Raw genomic sequence first — 14,057 nt, forward strand, 5'->3', positions numbered from 1 at the left:
GTCTCTGATGATTAAGACCCCTCCCAAAAATGGAATGCTATTCAACTCGGCCACAGAAAGCTACACCTCCTGTTGGAAGATTAACTTTCTGGTCCTGCTGCTGCTGTTGCTAAGTCGCTTCAGTCGTGTCCGACTCTGTGCGACCCCATAGATGGCAGCCCACCAGGCTCCCCCGTCCCTGGGATTCTCCAGGCAAGAACACTGGAGCGGGTTGCCACTTCCTTCTCCAATGCATGAAAACGAAAAATGAAAGTGAAGTCGCTCAGTCGTGTCCGACTCCTAGTGACCCCATGGACTGCAGCCCACCAGGCTCCTCCACCCCTGGAATTTTCCAGGCAGGAGTACTGGAGTGGGTTGCCATTGCCTTCTCCGTGCAGTTGGGTTAGGCTGAGATAATAAAGGGCTTCCCTGGTGGCTCAGATGGTAAAGCGTCTGCCCGCAATGTGGGAGACCTGGGTTCGATCCTTGGGTTGGGAAGATGCCCTGGAGAAGGAAATACACCTTGGATCTTTACCATCCAACATGGGAACCATGCTGGAAATGTGACCAGTGCAAACTGACATATGCTGTCGGTGTACTTTCCCTGGGTTTCCAAGTCTTAGGACAGCATAAAAGAGTATGAAATCTCTCATTACTAATGTTATTGTATCGCTCCCATGTTGAAATGATAATATTTTTGACCTTTAGGTAAACGTAGTGTTAAAAGGAACATCGCCTGTTTCTTTTTCATCTTTTCAGTGTGGCCAGCACAAATGTTTAAATGACCTTTATAAAATTTTGTGGTTCCTGTGTTATTTCGATTGGAGAACACTACCTTTGAAAGCATGACTGGAGGACTTCCCCGGCAGTCCAGCAGTGGAGACTTCTGCTGCAGGAGTGGGACCGACCCCTGACCCGGAGCTCAGCTCCCCAACGACGTGCAATGTGGTGGAAAAACAGACAAAACAGCCTGGAAACGAGCAGTTCGCGCGGGACCCAGCGCTTTCTGCCTCTGTTCTCTAGTCTCCCCCATCAGTAAAATGGCAAGAAGGGGTCTGGGCTGAACTGAGGGGACGTTACTTCTAGATTAAATGTTCCCTGATTCCGAGAACAATGGTTGGTGGTGGGTCCCTGTCATACTGTTTGGAAAGATGTTTTCTAGGAAGGGAAGATCTTTTAAGCCTTTTGTACCACTAAGCCGTGAAATTTTAGAATCCAAATTGTCTTTAAATATTATCGTTGGATCTTTAAGCTCCCCAGTCTGTAAGCCTCTCCTGGACTAGTCTTATGAGTCACTCATCTTTGTCCCTCCAGCAACCACCCAGGGCAGCCTGGCATGTAGTCAGCCATCCGTATGCGTTTGTTGACCCGTGTCGAGTCCAGATGAGGGACCGGAGCCGAGAGGGCACCAAGCCGAGCTCAGACGCGCAGCCAGGGGAGGGGCTCCAGGAAGACCCCGGGCCTCCTGAGTCTCTGAGGGACGCTCGGTGTGGCCCCGGCCCAGCAGCAGCTGCGTCACCTGGGCATCCAGAAACAGAGACTCAGGCCTCAGCCCTGCTGACTCTGGACCTGCATTTCTGTTAAGACCCCCCAGGCGGTCTGTGTGCATCTTAAAGTATGAAAAGTGCTGCTTGAAGTCATGTCACCTTCCTCAAGGAAAGCCTCCCTGACTGTGCCCTGCAGAAGCGATTCAAAGTCTATTTCCAGGGACTTCCCTAGTGGTGCAGAGGCTCAGACTCCATGCTCCCAACACAGGGGGTCTGGGTTCGATCCCGTGTCAGGGAAACAGATCCCACATGCAGCAACCTGGGAAAAGGTTCTGCTTGTCACAACGAAGGCTGAAGATCCTGTGTGCCACAGCCAAGACCCGGCACAGCCACATAAACATGTAAACAAACAAAAAGGCCTCGTGGGAGCACAGGATGCTGTTCCTGCGCTCCACAGTGCGTGTGTCTCAGTCACAGAGTCGTGTCCGACTCTAGGCGACCCTGTGGACTGTAGCCCGCCAGGCTCCTCTGTCCATGGGATTCTTTAGGCAAGAACACTGGAGTGGGTTGCCATTCCCTCCTCCAGCTATGCCCTATGCTCTAGTCTATTAGTAGAGTATAGAATGCTAGCCATCAAGGCTCCATGTTAGCTGATGAAGACTAAGATTTAAGGACATTCAAGTAACACTGACTGAGCCTCTGCTCTGTCCAGTACCTAGAGCCAATGCACCCACTTTTTTTCCTGAGGGTTTGAGGGGGGGTCACGATTTCATAGCACCTCAAGGAAGAAGTTACCCTTCACATGATCCCACTATCCCTGCTTTCATATAAGAGAGTCCAAGAGAAATTTGAAATGAAACCAGGTACACCTTGGGAGTCCAGTCTAATTTTTCAGATCCAGGAAAAACAAGATCAAAATCAGTTGCATCAATGTCTGTCTGTTGTTTGTATCTTCCAGTCACTCCCTTCTCTGCCTCTGCAATGATGCTTACAATTCATGGTGCATTCCCAGCCTGTGATAGAACCCCAGTTGGCAGAATTGGTGTCTAATCAATAGCTCTCCAGTCATTTTTTAAGACTATCCCTCATCCAAGCTTGCAAATGAAAGCCGTCTACTGCAGAGATTCCATTTTCCCCCTGGCCATGGGCAGGATGGATATATGGCTTTGAGATTAGAGGAACAGGCAAAAGAACAAACAATTTGCAGGCCTTACAGATGTTCACCTGGCATCTACATGTAATGGAGCCAAGAAGCCAGGTGACTTTCTGGTGAGGTCAAGAGACAGTTTGAATGGCCAAGATAAACCAGGGCTTTGGGATCAGCTGCAGAACTGGGTCATATGCCTGGAAGGTTCGTAATACAGCCAGAAGGTGTTCAGCCTGAGGAATGTGTCAGGTGGCCCTGCTGGCTGGAACCACTGTATTTCAGGCCATGTCATGTCATCCCGAACTATAAAAACCCTTTGGAAAATGACCAAAGCAAGCCAATGGGGACGCCACTGAGCCAGCTACCTGGCCTGCCTGATTTTCACCTTCACTGTGTGGACGCAGTCGGCCAGATGGAAGATTGTTTGTGCTGTTGTTCAGTCACTAAGTTGTGTCCAACTCTCTGTGACCCCATGGACTGCAGCCTATCAGTCTCTCTCGTCCATGGGATTTCCCAGGCAAGAATACTGGAGTGGGTTGCGTTTTCCCAGCCCTGGGGTCGAACCCGTGTCTCCTGCATTGCAGGCAGATTCTTTACCGCTGAGCCCCTAGGGCAAACAGGTCTTAAACTGAACCAAGCCCTGGCATTTGTTGAACACCTATGTGCAAGAGATTGTTCTATGTAGAAAAAAACCTGTTTAATCTTTGTAACATCTGTACAGCCTGGCTCCTATTGTAGGCCCCTGTGTGAGTTTGTTAGGGCTGTGTAACAATCTGGGGGGTTGGTGGTTAAACCTCAGACATTTCTGGAGGCTGCGGGTCTAACATCAGGCTGCTGGCTTCTTCTGAGGCCTCTCTCCTTGGCGTGCAGACGGCCGTCTTCTCCCTGCGTCCTCCCGTGTTCTCCCTCTGTAAATGTCTGTGCCCTGATCTCTTCTTATAAGGAGACTAGACATGCTGGATTAGGGCCCACCCTAGTGACCCCATTTTAACTTAATCACCTCCTTAAAGAACGCATCACCAGATACAATCATCGGATTCCGAGGTAGTTGGGGTAGGACTTTAGCATCAGAATTTCCAGAGGGTGGGAGGGACACAGCTCACCCATAACAGCCCCTTTTACAGATAAAGAGATGGACACCAAGTGGTGAAGTCACGCGGTCAGGCTCTCACAGGGGGAAGTGGAGATGCCAAGACTGCACCCCAAGCAAGCGCCTCCCAACGCTTTCTTCCTGGCTCCAGGCAGCGCTGAGAGCCCCAGGCCCTGCCATGGGTGGGAAACATAGGAGAGGCCTCTGGGCAAGGGTGTAGGTCCAGCAGATGCACTCCCCTGCGCGTGGAGAAGGAGAGGTGGAGCTGGTTCTGGCCCCTGCCTGTCTCTCTAGGGCCTGGGCTCCCAGGCTTTCAGTGGTGCCAGCCATCCTGCCCGGCCCTTCCCCGGGGTGACACATGAAAGGGCTTCTGAAACTGAAGGGTTACTTCCACGCAGGGTACCCCGGCAATGGGGGACGGTGTGGCTTTAGGGTGATGGGTGATGCTGCTCCTAAAACCATCCTGTGTCTGCAGCCCTCCCTGGTGAGGCTTGCCAGGAAGTCACCTGACCAGGCATGCTTGGCAAGCCCGCCCCTTCCTGCCTCAGCCTCTGGGCTGTGCAGTCCTTAGAGCAGCTCGGCTGAGGGTCTCCTTCCCTCGACCCGGCTGACTTGCAGTGTTGTGTTAACGCCTGGCGTGCGGCGCAGTGACTCAGTCACACACACACCTTCTTCACTGTGTGTCCTCACGGGGTAGTTAACACTGTCCCCTGTGCTGCACAGCAGGGCCTTGCTTGTTTAAGCTGAGCACTCTCTTTTTTTCTTTCTTTGACTTTTGGCTGTGCTGGGGCTTTCTCTAGCTGGGGGCCAGGCCTCTCACTGCAGTAGCTTCTCTTGTGGAGCATGGGCTCTGGGTGCACAGGCCTCAGTGGCTGTGGGTCATGGGCTTAGGTGCTCCCCGGCAGGTGGGATCTTCCCAGACCAGGGATCGAACCCGTATCTCCTGTGTCTCCTGCGTTACAGGCGGATTCTTTACTCACTGAGTCACTGGGGAAGCCCAGTCTTCTTCCTATTAATTATAGGCCCCTTCTATTAATTAAGACCCCTTCTTGATTTCTTATCTTGCTATCTCTACAGGGCTCTCACTTGGGCTCCAACCAGGGATGGAATTCAGGCCTCAGCAGTGAAAGTGCCAAGGCCTAACAACTGGACCATCGGGAACTCCTCGCTTCTGTTCAGAGGGTGGAACCAGAAGGGCTGTCTCTGGAGCGAACAGCAGCGGCACACTCGGATCTGTGGGTTTTGAGTCTCGAGCAGAGGCAGCATCTTGGAAGATAATTTGTCCTCTGGGCAGCCAGCGGTGACATTGGGCTGGGTGCAGCCAGAGCCCAGCCTCTACCCCGGGGCTGTGCCGCCCCTGGGAGTGGACTGCACAGGCTGGCACGTCTTCAGTGTGGGCCGAGTGCCTGCCGTGTGCTGGTCCCGCCTCAGACCAGGACTGTCAGCAGCCTGGTCAGATAGGCTGTCACCTCCCTATCATGACCTTAGATGGGGTCTCCCCCTGGGCCCCCAGCCGCCATCAGAGAGGCACAGCCACACCAGCACCAAGGCGGGGCCCAAGCTGTGGCTTCCTGTCTCCCCTCGGCAGCTCAGGCAGTAGGAGCAGCTTCTGCCAAGGCCCTGGGGCAGGAGTGCAGGCTGCTGCTCTGGGCAGAGTGGGGAAGGAGAAGACGATGCGTGCAGACCAAGTGCTCTCACGGTGCCCCGAGCTGCGCCCTGGAGCCGCGGCCGTTGTCTCTGTAAGGCACGAGGGGAACCACAGCTCCAGGCTCAGGTTGCTCCGCGGACAGCTCCTCACGTGGTGGCTGGGCCTCTGTGACTCTGAAACGCACAGCCTTGATGCCACCCTCACCGCCCTCCAACCCTGAGACCTGGCTTCTTCTCAGAATTTGCCTCAGTGGTGTCAGGCCTGGGCTGTGGGCAACCCGCCTGGACCCCAGGCATCCTCACTGCAAAACAGAGGCATGGGTCTGGGCTCCGTGAACGTGCCTGTGGACATACTGCTCAGACGCATGCCGTGGACATGGTCCGTGAACGCACGGCGCACGTGGGCACCGGGCTGTGCACCCGGAGGGGTTCCGGCCGGGACACTGATGGACGTTGTGAGCGTCCATGCTGCCTGTTTATCTCACTGCTTGTCAGAAGTATGTACGTGTGTGCGACTAGCAGCTCAATCCATGCTTTCAGTAATAAATGACAATCTCCTTTCGACACAACTCATCTCAGTGTAAAATAGGTGCTCATTTAAAGAGAGATTTAATCAGGCGTCACGTGTGCCTGTGTGTGCTCAGGCGCTTCAGTCACATCCAGCTCTGCATGACCTATGGCCTGCAGCCCGCCAGGCTCCTCTGTCCGTGGGATTCTCCAGGCAAGAACACAGGAGTGGGTTGCCATTTCCTCCTCCAGGGAATCTTCCACATCCAGGGGTCAAACCCTCATTGCAGGTGGATTTTTGACCACTGAGCCACTGGGTAAGCCCCCAGGTTTTACATAGATCTTGCAAAAATGGGCAAGATGGTTCAGACACAACCTTGGCCTGAGAGACCCAGATCTGCTGCTCTGACACCTCTCCCAGCTCTGATGGTCTCAGGTCTACGATGGGCCAGACTCTGATGATCCAGAACAATCCACCGTGAAAGGGGACTCGGGTAGCAGACAAGAATGCAGGCTCATTTGAATGAACACGCGGGATCACCAGGTCTGGCCCTGAGCCACGAAGCACTTCTTGGCTTTGAATGTGTGACCAGGTGTGCAACCTGGCATCGAGTGCCAGCCTGACTGTGGGGTTTAGGAAGCAGGACGCTGGCCTGAGGGAGGCTGCGCCCGGCCTGCCGAGTCTTGTGTGTACCTGGGAAAGCGCATCCTTCCTCTGTCCATCAGAAAAGAGGCCTTTCCCAGCTGGGGTCTAGCCCCCTCCTTTGAGGAACGACCAAACGGAGGGAATAAGACCCAGGGGACGGGAGCTGTCTGGAGTCTGGACTGGAGGATGGACGCTGCTTCGACTCCCCAGTGCCCCACCAGAAGCCACCCTGACACCTAAACCACCTATGGCTTTTTACCTCCTGGGTAGTTTAAATAACTATCATTACGTGCACGTTTTTCAAAAGGGTGCGCTTCTTGCCAAACCGCGTTAAGTTGCCCGAGTCGTGGGCTGGTTCCCCTTCCCTGCCTTGGAGGGAAGGAAGAAGCTTGACTGGACACAGCCGTCATCACCCAGTGCGCTGTGTCTAAGAGGGCGCTGGGGACTCTGGGTGACCAGTCTGGCCAGAAAGGGATTGCCAGTGACCCGCAGTGCAGCAGTGAGCACAGGTGACCCCAAGAGGGGCGAGGGCTTGGACGGGGTGAGAGACACTGTGGGAGGAGACGGAGAGCTCAGGCTTTGCAAGTGGCTGGTCCAGGTTCAAACTCCAGCTCTGCCAGCGGCTGTGTGATCTCGGACACGTTAAATAACCTCTCTGTGCCCCTCTTCCCGCCTCTCCACGTGGAGATGACACAGAAGCTGCCATGGAGCCACACTCGGTGGCCTAAGTGACCTAGTCTTAGGATGGCGCTGGCAAATACTGCAGGCTTGCTATTTTCCTAGACCTTAGGAGGGTGCCCGAGATCCACAGAGCCTGACTTGTACCGTGACCCTGGGCCCCTTACTATACTCCCCTGGATCTCGGTTGTCTCATGGATAAAACCAGGGTGATGAAGCTGAGCCTGTTCCTGGGGTTCTCAGGCATCTGAGCCTTGAGCCCAGAGACTGGCCCAGAGGGAGCCCTCGAGAAAGAGGAGCTTGTGTGAGGCCAGCCTCTGGCCCGTGCGTCACCACCACCCTCAGGATGGCCCGCAGAGCGAGTGTCCTGGGAGGGGCCGCAGAGGAGTCCTGGGGAGGAGCCCAGGGTCAGGGGGGCTGGGAGCCTGGGTCTGAGTCTCCCAGAGCCAGGGAGAGCCCTGAGCCCTCAGCCCCTCTCCAGTCAGGGCATGTTGTTGTTTAGCGGTTCAGCCATGTCTAACTCTTTGTGACCCCATGGACTGCAGCCCGCCAGGCTCCTCTGTCCCTGGGATTCTCCATGCAAGAACACTGGAGTGGGTTGCTGTTTCCTGCTCCAGGGGTCTTCCTGACCCAAGGATGGAACCTGTGTCTCTTGCACTGCAGGCAGATTCTTAACCACTGATGCACCAGGGAAGCCCAGTCACAGCATATTTCCTTTTATAATAACAACAAATCAGTTTTCTTCCTGCTAAGTACCAGGTACTTCACAGGAGTGCAGTTAACCCTTACAAACTCTTGAGATGGTTCCGTGTTACAGAGGGAGACATGAAGCCCAGAGGCGATGCAAACTGCCTGAGGTCACAGAGCGAGCTAACAGTGGAACAGGATTTAAACTCAATTCTCAGTGACCCCTGAGCCTGGGTATGTACGTACGTATTTGCTTTCTATCGTGAAATAAATCATTACAGCTTCACAAGAAAGAACCTGCCTGCCCAATGCAGGAGACCAAAGAGACACCGGTTCAATCCCTGGGTCGGAAAGATCCCCTGGAGAAGGAAATGGCAACCCACTCCAGCATTCTTGCCTGGAGAATGCTATGGACAGAGGAGCCTGGTGGGCTACAGTCCATGGGGTTGCAAAGAGCTGGACACGACTGAAGCGACTTAGCACACATTTATTTATTTGCTTTTCATTGTGAAATCAGGATAGCTTCACAGGAAGTTGCCAAATAGTATAGAGTGGCCCTGTGTACCATTCACCCAGTTTCCCCGATGGTTACATCTTACACAACTGCGATACAATATCAAAACCAGGAAACTGACATTGGTACAGACACATATTGTATAGTTCCAGCTTATATCCACGGGTAGAGTTGTGCAATCGCCACAGTCATCAAGATAGGAAACTGCCTCACGATCAAAGGATCCCCCCGCGTTAAACTTTTTCGCCACACCCACATCCCGCCTACCAGTTCTGATCTGTTCTCCACCTGTATAAATTCGTTCTTTCAAGAGGTTGTGCATTTTCCGAAAGATCTTCCAGAAAACCCGAACAAACCTTTTGCCCAATAAGTGGAATCATACACTTTGAAGGCTGACTTTTCACTCAGCACACTCCCTTGAGATTTCATTCAAGCTGCTCCGCGCATCAGTAGCTGGTTCCTCTTTTTACCAAGTTGCACTCCACAGTACATATGCCCCGTTCAGCCAAATAAAGGACATTTTGCTGATAGCCAGTTTTTGGCTATTACAAACAAAAGTGCTATAAACATTTGTATAAAGGTTTTTGTGTAGACATAAGTTGTTGATTCTCTGGAAAAGCCTGGGAGTGTAATTGCTGCATCATAAGGTAAGAGCATTTTGTGTTTTTTTTTAAAAAGAAACTATCAAACTCTTTTCCCAAGTGACTGGACCATTTTACGTTCCAAGTAGCAATGTATGAGAGCTCGTTTCTCCGTACCCTCACCAGCATTTGTTGTTGTCACTACCTTTTTTTTTTGAACTATCTTTCTTATTTTAGCTGTTCTAGTAGGAAGAGGTAGTGACATCTCATGGGAGTCTTCATTTACGTTTCCCTAATCGCTAGTGACGTCAACCATATTTTCATGCTTATTTGCCATTTGTAAACCCTCTTCAGAAATGTCTTATGGGAATTCCTTGATGAGCCAGTTGTTAGGAGTTCGCTGAAGGCCCAGATTCAATCCCCGGTTTGAAAACTAAAATCCTTCATGGCCAAAAAGAAAAAAAAAACACAAAAACCCAGAAATGTCTCTTGCCCAAATTGGATTTTTTTCTCTTGAGTTTTGAGAGGCTTCCTACCCCACCCCCACCCCCACCCCAGCTATGAGTCTGTGGTTTACAAATATTTTCTCATCTTGATGAAGTCTTATCAATTTTTTTTTTCATGGATTTTGCTGAGGACCTTAGTCCTGCGTGTGACAGTCACCTATGCTTCTTCTAAAAGTTTTATAGTTTAATGCTTTCCCTTTAAATCTGTAATCCATTTGGAGGTAATTTTTGCATGCTTTTAAAATTTATTTCTGTATTGAAGTATAGTTGATTTACACTGTTGTGTTCATTTCTGTACAGCAAAATGCACGTTTTTATATGAGGTGTGCGATTTAGGTCAAGTTCATGGCTTCAGCGTCATTTGTTGAAAGTGATATCTTTTTTCTAACCTTTTAAAAAATTGAAGTTGATTGTATGCCTACCCTTTCCAGTATGGATTTTAAAAAACCACAACACTCCGCCACCTCCTGTCTTTATTTGTGATCTCTGCAGGATTTTGTTTGAAGAAAACATTGCACTGCTAAAATAATTTGAAAACGATTAAACAAGATACCAATGTTCCCCTGACTCTAAGTATCTGATTAGTTAGTTCTAAGCTAGCCAACCAAGGTCCGTCTAGTCAAGGCAATGGTTTTTCCCGTGGTCATGTATGGATGTGAGAGTTGGACTGTGAAGAAGGCTGACCGCCGAAGAATCGATGCTTTTGAACTGTGGTGTTGGAGAAGACTCTTGAGAGTCCCTTATACTGCAAGGAGATCCAACCAGTCCATTCTGGAGGAGATCAATCCTGGATGTTCATTGGAGGGACTGATGCTAAAGCTGAAACTGCAATACTTTGGCCACCTCATGCGACGAGTTGACTCACTGGAAAAGACTCTGATGCTGGGAAGGGTTGGGGGCGGGAGGAGAAGGGGACGGCGGAGAATGAGATGGCTGGATGGCATCACGGACTCTGTGGACATGAGTTTGAGTGAACTCCGGGAGTTGGTGATGGACAGGGAGGCCTGGCGTGCTGTGATTCATGGGGTCGCGGAGAGTCGGACACGACTGAGCGACTGAACTGAACTGAACTGAACTGAAGCTAGCAAGTCTTGGGTCATGGCTGAAGTTTAGCAGGAAAAGGGATTCCTGGGTTCCTGGCCTCTTTCTCACTGTTTGGGGCCTCCCTCCCTAGAAAAGCGTGTTCTCTGCCTGGAGGTTCATTTGTGGGACAAAGGACATCCCTGGCCTGCGGCAAGAGGCGGGCAGCCCCCAGGAGAAGAGCAGTTAAGAGCCGGTAATTTAGCTGCGGGGGCGGAAGGAGATCAAGGGCGGAGACCAGCCTGGGGACTGGGGCGGGGCTTCACAGTGAGAATCTAAATACTTGCTCCACCCACTGGCTCTTTCAAGCTGGAGAGAATTCCAGCTACTCAGGGCGAGAGGCGAGAAGGCACTGGCAAGCCACTCCAGTACTGCTGCCTAGAAAATCCCATGGATGGAGGAGCCTGGTGGGCTGCAGTCCGTGGGGTCGCTAAGGGTCGGACGCGGCTGAGCGACTTCACTTCCACTTTTCACTTTCACACATTGGAGAAGGAAATGGCAACCCACTCCAGTGTTCTTGCCGGGAGAATCCCAGGCTCGGGGGAGCCTGGTGGGCTTCCGTCTACGGGGTCACACAGAGGCGGACACGACTGAGGTGACGCAGCAGCAGCAGCAGCAGCAGGGCGACAGGTGAAGCCGGCCACCGAGGATGAGATGGTTCGATAGCATCGCCGGCTCGAAGCGAAGCCCGGGAGACACGAAGGGCGGGGAAACCTGGCGCGCGGCAGCCCCTGCGGTCGCAGTGCACAGTGAGGCCCTAATTGAGGCAGGGGCATTTACAGAGGGCCGGAGGGGCCTGTGGGGCCACTTCCCTCCGCACCCCTTCTCCCCAAACACACGGGATGCCCCAGGGTTGGCCTCAGTCCAGCAACGGTCCGGACTCCCCTGTGACATCGGTGATGTCTCTCCCAGTCGCCTGCCAGCCCTACCAACTGCACTGAGGTCTTGAAGGCTGCTTGTCAGAATCTCTTGGTTTCGACCAATAAAAGGCAGCTAAAACCCGTAAACTTGGAAGGCCCCTGTTTCCAACGCTAGGATGCTTTCAAGTTTGCAAGTCAGTCTTCTGTCTCAGGCCTCAACCATCTGGTGAGGGCGTTTGTCACAGATTATTATGCCCGGTTTATAGACGGGAAAGCTGAGGCTCAGAAAGGTCAAGTTAACTTTTCTGTCCACTAGGCCGGAAGCTTGGAGAGGGAGGGCTCAGGCCCGCCTTGCTCCCTGCTGGGTCCGCAGGTCTAAGCACAGCTTCCAGAACCTGGTAGTCGCTCAGTAAATACTGAGCAGGTGAGCATTGCCGAAGATGATAAAGCTAGTCAAAAAAACTGCAGACCTTGGATAACAATCCTGGCAGTTCTCTTTTTGCAACAAGATCCAGCCAATAACAAGTGATAGGAAGGAGTTCTTGAGAAATGGTCCAAGACCTTCAGAAAAAGAAAAAGCACTGAGAGAGATCAAATTCAAGTTAAGAAGTTCTTAACTCTGGGAGTTAAGAACCGGTTCTGCATTTGAACCCCAGGTAAGCAAAATGTTATCCCCTTCCCTAAAGGATTTTACTCTGTTCATTGGTAGATCTGTGTTTAAAAAATTCTATTCAATTATTACTTTAGAATTTGTAAACCAACACTAAAGCATTTGTGAAAACCTATTTTCCCTCATGATACGAGTACCCACTAGGGTCCCCACGTGTGCCTCTTTGCTCAAAAATATTTACAATCTGGGCCTTTACAAAACAAAGTTTGCCAGCCCCAACTGCAGAGAGAAATTCCAGCTTAATGCAAATGTTGGAGGAGATGGGAGTGCACCCAGGTACAGGGGTGCGGGGGTGGGTGACAGCCGCTGTGTCCCTGGGCGGGGCAGGGTGCCGTGGCGGGGCAGGGGGCGAGCGGCGCTAAGGAGTGGGCCCAGCGCTGCTGTTTCCCCAAAGAGCCCGTCACGGAGAAAGCTCCAGGTCCAAAGTGGCATGCATCACTGACGCTAAACAGAGCCTATGGGGCCAGACCTAGACTTCTTACCTGGCTGCAGCTTCAGCCGTCCCCAGAAATGCAGCCTGCATCCGCCACCTCTGAGGCCACCTGTCCTGTGGGACCTCGCCATCCCCCAGGGGAAGAGGGGGTAAAATCCCTGCCACTCCCTCCCTCCACCCAAGAAGCCGTCCTTGCTCTTCTTCTGCTAGCATCAGCACTTCCCTTGCTCTGCCCTTCTTCCCGTAAAAGCCTAGTATGTGTATGCTCCCCCGAGCGGCCTTCCAGATGCTGGGTGAGCTGCTGCGCCGTGTGGGGATCCTTGACTAAAGCCAGGTCTTCAGTTTACCCGGTTGAACTTTTTTAACGGCGCTTTCACAATGACGGCACCCTACAAAGTCCCCGTCACACACGTTGCACAGACTCCTGGCCTGCAGGGCGGTGTCGTCAGGAGACTGAGGCTGAGAAAATTCTCACAGCCAGGGAGAGGCAGAGCCAGGACCCCGTGGTGGATAGTTTTATGTGTCAGCCTGACTGGGCTCAGGGGTGTGCAGATAGCTGGTGAAAACATGACTTCTGGGTGTGGCTGGGAGCTTGTTTCTGGAAAAGATGTGCCTTTGAACTGATAGACTGCGAAGAGCAGCCTCAGCCTGGTGAATGGCTGTCATCCAGACCCTCGAGGGCTGAACAGAACAAAAGGGCAAATGGCTCTCTCTGCGGGAGTGGGGGGCCGCCCAGCTCCTTCCTGCCTCTGTCACTCGCACTTCAGACTCACACCCAGACTCAGGTTTGTCAGTCACTCGGCCATGTCCTGCTCTCTGTGACCCCCAAGAACTGTAGCCCACCAGGCCCCTCTGTCCATGGGACTCTCCAGGCAGGGTAGTGCAGTGGGTTGCCATTTCCTTCTCCAGGGGACCTTCCCGACCCAGGGATCAAACCTGGCACTATCCACCTGCTTTCATGAGCCTCCAGCCTGCAGACCACAGGTTATGGGACTGCTCAGCCTCCAGAACCAGATGAGCCGATCGTGTGCAATGAATATCTGTGTTTCACGTCTGTATGTCCTATTGGTTCTGATTCTCTGGAGAACCCCAATACAGATTCAGACACAAGACTGACCGGTCGCACTCTTGGACGCCAGGCTGTCTCCGGAAGCTGGTCTGTGCCTTCCTGTCCCCACCCCCCACCCCCGCCCAGTTCTGCAGAGTACTTCTTGGGCGCTTGTCCTGTGCTCAGGGCCAGCCTGAGTCCTTCAAACTCCTTTCCACCCTCCCAGGGCTGCGCTTTTCCGGGAGCCTTCTCTGGTTTTCCGGTAACGATGGTGATCATGGTGATGATGACGGAACAGGCCTTGTTTCCTCCTGTGAATATCTTTGCTTGTGTTACTCACAACAGCCCTTGTGACTTGCTGCTATTGTTGCCAACCGTGGTTTACAGAGTGCCCCGAGAGGCCACGTGAGTACTCCAAAGATAAGCATCTAGAATATAGGATCGGGACACAGGTCACACCGGTTCCGAGTCAGTGATCTCAACCACACACCCTACTG

The sequence above is a fragment of the Moschus berezovskii genome, chromosome 2, assembly GCF_049115385.1.
Source record: "Moschus berezovskii isolate FMDL1 chromosome 2, NW_MosBer_1.0, whole genome shotgun sequence".
Taxonomy (NCBI): Eukaryota; Metazoa; Chordata; class Mammalia; order Artiodactyla; family Moschidae; genus Moschus; species Moschus berezovskii.